Source organism: Gracilinanus agilis, chromosome 1, assembly GCF_016433145.1.
Source record: "Gracilinanus agilis isolate LMUSP501 chromosome 1, AgileGrace, whole genome shotgun sequence".
NCBI classification, from domain to species: domain Eukaryota; kingdom Metazoa; phylum Chordata; class Mammalia; order Didelphimorphia; family Didelphidae; genus Gracilinanus; species Gracilinanus agilis.
The window spans coordinates 582,741,493-582,749,231 of record NC_058130.1 but is presented as its reverse complement, the minus strand read 5'-3'; positions in this window follow the sequence as shown (position 1 = coordinate 582,749,231).

Here is a 7,739-nt window from a genome sequence, read left to right as displayed (position 1 = left end):
TGGAGACTGTTGTGAGGGTTATTTAGCAATTAATTTAGTGTTAGTATTGGACCTAGCAGGAAGGGCTGGAGGATTCCAAGATGGAATGAAGGAGCAGGAAGTGAGGCTTGTGCTCTGAGAGAGACTCCATTAGTAGTTGTGGACATAACTATTGCTAACGCTGGGAGATCTCAGAGTTAGGGAAAAACTGCATCCAGATTCCCTGGGATCCTGAGAGGTGGAGGCTTTCAGCAGCCGATAACAGACCTGCAGAGCAGCACCAAGTGGGGAAGTGGTTTGTGATCTGGTGGACAGCATTTCAAACTCACTCTCCCTACCTGGGTACCTTGGATCACCTGGTGGAGTTGGCTCTTGGCATCCAGTGACCATCCTTGGATTTACTGTGAGACCCCAATTGAAAGCCATCCTCAGGCCCTTTAGCTGAGCTGACCAAATCTGGCTGGAACCAGGTTTGGAGGATCTTTCCCTGTGATTTCAGTACTGCTTCCTTTGGGCCCTGCCTGGCTTAGGTCAATAGGATAGTGTAGTCAAGTCCTTCCCTGCCCCCTGTGGTTTGCCCTTAGGTTTCAAGTATAGAATCCCTTATTTCCATCCTTCATTATTATTTCCCTCAATTAAACTGTTATAAACTTTTACCTTTTTGCCTCCTGGTTCCATAGCCTAGGAGAGCTGAGTGACTATTGGCCTAACAGCCATTCCTATTGACAGTTAACAGCTTGGCTGTAAACCCTGGTCTCCCTATCCTGGTTGGTCCTGTCTCTCCTTCAACCCAGTGTGAACCCACAAACCATTTAGGTTACATTTTAATAATAATAACAACATCCCTGGTGCCTCACCATTACAAGACTCAGCACATTAGGTGGAGAAGGGGATCTGGGATCTTTCTCCTTTCTTTCCCCTCCCACCGGACAGTTACAAGAATTTAGGCTTTTTCTCTCTTTTTTTCCTCTTTTTTTTCTGTGTACCTTTTAAATTGGGTTCAGCTGGAGGATCTCCCAGCTCTGTTCTATTGTCAGATTTGGTTTTCTGTTCTCTCGGAGCCCTTTGTCCTTGATTGGTGGTGAAGGGCTTTATGGAGGTCTGGAGCCTTGCTACTTCTTACACTGCCACCTTCCCAGAATTCCTCCAGGAGAATTTGTATTTACATCTTGAGGAAACAAGTTGACTTTAATTCAAAACATTTGGTGAGATCATGAAGGAAAGGGCAAGACTTTAGGAGTCCAAGGTTCTCCAACCCTCATGTCCCTTCCCTACTCCTTTGTTATTTTCTGTTCCAGGTGTAGGAGTGGAGTTTTCTATGCCAGCTAGAAGTGTTAGTTACAGGAATCCAGGAGTCAGGATTCAGGTAGAGTACTTCAGCCAATGCAATATCAATATCCCAAAGAACAAAGATTAAGGCAAGCCTTGGGAGTGACTGTTAGGACACCAAACTAACAGAGTTTATTTGTCTGTAATAGTGTCTTTGGATATGAACTTGGTAAGATTAATGCTATGTAGGAATTGGGCTAAATTATGAGCCCAATCCCCCCATATACCAGAGACTGAGAGGGTACAGGGGCGACTATGCCCCCAAGGACATGAGAGAAATGTTTGTATGATTATTCTTGTTATATCTTTGAACTAAAACTCCCTTTGTAAAACCCAACTGGTGTTATGTAGTCAAATAGAACTGAAACACTAGTGACTAGCCCCTTGTGAAGAGTGAATCAGACTTTATTTGCCTATCACTTAGCAACTTTTAAATTAATCAATCAAAAACTTAAACACCCCTACAACCAGTGGGGTCTTGAGCCAATGGAGGTAGAGGAGAGACAAACTCCAAACTTCTCAGGGATCCCTGAGGCATAGATGTAGCAGGCATGGCCTAAGAGGTATGGGCCAGAACATACATGTTACACAAAAGAAAAGTTATATTGAAGCAAAGCTATCAAACTATTTTTTAGACATCAAGTTTAAGGCATCAGGTTAAGAATGACTACATTGTTCTATGAGAGTCAGAACTCACCATAGCATTATCTGCAGCATTCTTTCTTATCTACTCTTTGGCATTGTGCTTGATAAATGTTCATTGATTGATAGACTAAAATTTGTCCCCTATCAGCATCCTTGAGGGGGATCTACTTCTCAATCTGGTAGACTCATTGGCTTTCATGTTTTGTGACAGTGCTAGTGGCAGTGGTAACTCTGGTCCTCCTCCCCAGTGTCCTCATTTCCTCTTAGTTGCTCATTTCCAGCTCTGTGCTCTTGGGTATCACTATTCTTATGAGGTTCCTGCCCTCCTTCTCCGACAGAAAGGGTAAGAGTTATAGCAAGGCATGAAATAGGGTTAGGGTTCTATAATGCAGGGTTGCAGCAAAAGCTCTTGCTTTTGCAAACCAACTGTAGCAGCCCTGACAGTTGGAAAAGGATTAGAATGTTGAACCAGCCAGGGGGGCTTGGCTCATGGGAAACCATTAGAGCTGGTCTATAAATATCCCTGGAGTACCAACTGAAGGCCTTTTGCCTTTGAGGCATTTTGGACCTTGCCTGATTTTTCTGGACCTCTCCCTGACCTCTCCATTTACATCCTGCTAGTTCCCTGGGTTTCCCCATTGGGCTCTTGGAGGAAGGGTGGTTTGCTGGGTAATTCTTCAGCTAGACTCATATCATTTCTGGCTGACTCTATTCTTCTTGTATCATAGAGATAGCCTGCCTGTCTGAAGGACCCAGCCTGTTTCCTCCTAGTACCCTCTGTCTCTAGCCTCTGTGATTAGTCTGTTTAAGCAGCCCTTCTTATATTCCCATTCATCCCTTACCTTCCTATATTCCCTTATTTATTCCAATATCATCATATCCCCTTACTTTTCCATAACATATCCTAACATTTTTTTGTGCTCATGGATCCTTTTTGGCAATCTGGTAGAGTCTATGGATTCCTTATAAGAATAAAGTAATAAAAATTACAAAGGAAATCAATTATATTGAAATCATTATTTCACATATACATATATGGGTGTGTATTATATATAAAAGTTCAAAACCCTTGATTAAGAACCTCTGGAATAGGGAAGATTCTTGAGAGTTTGCCTACCAAAGGACTTTCTCTCACAATTTAGAGCAAAATTTAAAGAGATATAACTACTTAGGAATAAGGTATATAGAATGTTGACTTCAGGTAGTGTTTCCTTCTAAGATAACTATATCTTTGGTATAGCTGCCATATCCTAGTGCCCTAGTTTTCTTTGTCGTTCAGCAATTTCTTTCCATTTTTGCTTAGTTTCACCGTACAGTATTTTCATCAGACTCATTTGTAATTTTGTCTCCTGGATTATCTGTTTTAGTTTACTCTGTTTCTCTGTCCTATTTGCTTTGTTGTTTCTCACAGGTTCCCATGCTTATTCATTTAACTCCTGTTCAGTTTATTCTTTTGACTGTTCTCTGAGAATTGATGATTACTCCTTTGTTCTCTGGTTACTTCATTTGCATTAGGTTCTTACAGGAAAGTTGGTGGCTCTTGGCTGTTATTCCTTCTCAACTTTTCACGTACCTCTGACAATAAATGGCTTTCTCATTAATTCTTAGCTTTTATGAATCTTAATCCTTCCACTTTTTAACCTTCATTCCTTCATTCTTTTTTTTAGTGTTAAAAGTCCCCTGGGATTTGTGGAGTTAAATTCCTTCTAGCTACCTTTACCATAAATAGCTATTTTTGATATTAGCTGTCAGCAGTTCAAATCTGTCATGGCTGACAGAAAGATAATGTCCTGAGGCTCTGTAATGTAGATATCTGATAGTAAATAAACAGATACATATGCACTCAGTGAAAGTAGTGCCCACAAAAGCATCACAGAGAGCAGCTTTGCAGTTAATATGGAAGAGAAAGAGAATATGAAGAGACAGGTAAATGATAGAGAAGATGACAAATAGTGCCACTAAAGTATGTTCTCATCAGTGGATGTCCCTGTTGGAGTAAATCTGCAAGAGACTATAAAAATCAGCTTCAGAGATGCAGCTGATTCTGATTTTTTCAATCTGCCCATTTTTTAAAGCCTATCTGAGAAAGGTGATTGCAGGGTGGGGATTCCATGTTATTTCATAGAAGTAGAACTGGGTGAATCAGTAAATTTCTCTATTTCTATGCCTGTAACTCTTACCTCCCCAAATTACCTGTTGTGCTGGTTTCTGATTCTATCTCTAGGTTGGCCCATTAAAGATTGGCACAAGGAAATCTTGCCCTGAGTTCCTTAGTATAAAATAGAAATAATTTTGTGCCACATCATCATTTTAAGATAAGAAAACTGAGACCCAATGGCTACTGGATAAAAATCATATGACAGTGATGAGCAAGAGGAAGGAGTTCACTGGTATCAGATTGTTAGATGTTAGATGATCAGATTGTTAGAGGTAAAAGTAATTTTGGAGAACTGGCCCTAGAAGACTAAGTTAATTAAGCTCTTATCTAAGATCATGAATCTGATGCTCCACCTCCCCACCACCTCTCTTTATTTTCACCTGGGGAAGAAAATCCTTGTCAGATCCTCTCTTAGATTCTGAAGTAATTCTTTTTTTTTTTCCTTTGCCCTCTTTTTTCTTTTATTATGAAGTGATTCTCCAGAAGTTTTAGCTCTTTTGTATTCAGAATTCTACTTTACCCTTCCACACAGTTTAGCAGAAGTAGCAAAAGGGAACAAATTAAGGATATTCAATTAATCATCTTGTCAGAAGCCTAAATTTTAGTTCTTATCTTTTTCTAGTCAGAAGAGAGTGACTTTCTCTTTCCTTTTACTTCATTCACTAAAAACTTCTTGCTGACAACCTTTCTGACAAATAGTTTGAAATTTGTACATCATAATGTTTACTCTCTAAATATTAGCTAATAATTAACTTTTATATTCTGGCCACTGATACAGATGTCCACTTTTAAGAAAATTGTGGTATAAGGAAGGTTTTAAGGAATGTTTAGAGTAGTTTTGATTTAAAGACAATAAGAATAAAAGAGAATCCCAGAATCATAGGATTTTAGAGCTAGAAGACACTTTAGATAAGATCAAGACCATTTTGTGTGATTCTCATTTTCAAGTAAGGAAACTGAGACCCAGTGTGGCTAAATGGCTTCCCTAAGGTCACACAACTAACTAAAGGCAGAACTTTTACTAGTTCTTATATTTACATGGATTTTGTTCCCTTCATGTCTAGGCTGGAGTCAATTGTGTGCCTTCCTAGTCAAGAAAGAGGAATCTCTTCTCCATTTTTGTATTCTTTGTTGTAGCCAAACATATACCTTGATATGTTAGAGAATTTAATTCTGGTTGGTTTATTATTTGATGGCTGCAAATAATCATTAGTAGGAATTTTTCACCTGAAACAAAAATGACTAAGGGAGAATTGGTGAAGGGGAGCAAGGTAATAACTGCCCAACAGTTCAGTCCTTCTGCAGGTGTTCTTATTTTCTGCTGGCTTGAAGTTCCAATCCCTCAACCAACCTGTAGCTCCAGTTCCCAGGGTTCCTGTCACTGAAGTGTCCTTCTTCTTCAGTCAAGCCTCTCTCTAGCTCTTGATGGGGGTATAAGCTGTCAAAGAACTAAGAGGCAAGGGGATGAAGGTATCCAGACTTTTTGAGAAAGAATATGTCCCCTAGATGGTGGCACCCAGGAACAATGCCTCAGCCAACCCACCCTTGTTATAGCTCTAGGTACAAATACATCTGTACCGGAGGCATGAATTATAAAGCATTCCCTTTTCCTAATAAGTATAGATTAGCTGGTGAATGCACTGAGAGAAGAACGGTAGCCTCATTCTCTGACTAATGTTCCTCCTTCCCACCTTAAGCCACTTTACCTTTGGAGGATGCATGTCTAAGACAACACAGAGGTAGTCACTTTGGCGTCACAGTTCCTGTGTGTGGGCACTACCCTTCTCTCTCTCTCCACAATTATGGTTCTAAACTTCCAGTTTCAGCTGCTGTTCTACTTCCAAAATTGTCATTCAAGTCATTAAAAGTTTTGCTCCGTGAAGAGTAATACTGTGTGTGTGTGTGTGTGTGTGTGTGTGTGTGTGTGTGTGTGTGTGTGTGTGTGTGTGTTTGGCAGGCATTTAGGCGGATGGTGGGGGTGAGGATGATAAGCTTTTATTTTGGGGACAGTACTGTTTTCTCTCCTTTCACTAAAGAAGAGTACTTTTAAAATCAATTATTTTGTTCTGAAAGGGCCTCATGACATTTTCACTGGATAAAATTAGTCATGATGACATTAGATTCTGATTTTGGAATCCTTTTAGATAAAAACCATTGTGCTCTATCTCAACAGTCGGAATAGTAATAACACCTCAGCAGAAGCTGTAGTGATTAACACTTATGTCATCCTGAAGCAATGATTACTTTACATCTGATCTCAGTGTGATTCTAGCCCTAAAATTTACAGGGGTGGGGATGGGAGGGAAAGATCTTGCAATACTGTCAGAAATAATACTATTGTCAGAAATAATGTTTTCTGAAAGCCATACTTCAAACTTAGTGAATTTTTCTAGCCTTTTCTGAGTATAAACAGGGCAAAAATGAATTAAAGGAGTCTCTACATTTTAGCACCAATCTCTAAAGCAGAATATACCTCTCAATGCTATTTATGATTTTACTTCTTTGCAATTTTCTTTTAATAAGTAGAGAGAAAGTGGGTTAAAAATAAAAATACCTTTTTGGATTATATCTCTTTAGGTGAGGTGGGAAAAGACTTCACATATGATTTGTTCTCCCTACCCTGCCCTGCCTTCTTCCTTTTGTCTGTCTCTGTTTTCCTTCCTCTCTTCTTTTTTTTCCTACATCAATTTTTCATTTTTGTTACCACCTTAAAACGTCCTATTAAACAAACAAACAGACTCCATGGTATATCCCACTTGGTAAAGCATGCTGAGGTTTAGGTATAAACCTGGCTTCTGACCAAATTGTGTACTGCACGGTGACTGCATATGTCTACAAGTCGTCCTATCTCCCCAGGCAGTTTATGCCCTGACATCTATCTGGTACAGAAGATGAAGAGACATATTATGGTACTCTTGACAAGATGTTCCAAGCTAAAGTAACTTAAACACTGATGCTCAATGACTCCAATATAGATCTGGGATGTAATATTTTAATATATTTTATATATTATATATATTATATGACATCATATATATGATATAATATATAATATTTGATATATTTTAAGATATATTTCAATATCAAGAAACAAAAGCGGATACTATGTAGTCTACTGAGAGTCCTCATAAATATATGCTATGAATACAGTGTATATGAAGAGAGTTGGAAGATTCTGAATTTGACAAGCAGTGAAAAACATAGCAAAAAAAGAAAATGTTCTTAAGGAAACGATGAATGAAAGAGTTATTTCATAATTTGTTTTTTTTTTTTGTGAATACCAGTCATCAACTGGTTAGGGCAAAGGTCAAAATAAATACTAAAATAAAGATTAAAAGAATTTGCATGTTACTAAACAGTTCCAACTCAACATGTTTAAACAAGTCAGCTCCGCCCCCCAAAAAAATGGGAAATGAGGGGGGAAAATACACTGATTTTTTCATTCTCTACTTTTCAAAATCTACTGTCATCTTCCTTTACAATATTCTACAGATAAGCTTGTACTCTAAACAACTACTATATTTATTTGGCAAGTATTTGCTGGTAGTTCCTGGCCCTTTTTGGTTTCCATGCTATTTGCACTGATTAAACTTCTTTTGAAAATGGTGATAGGAGGGGGCAGCAAAGA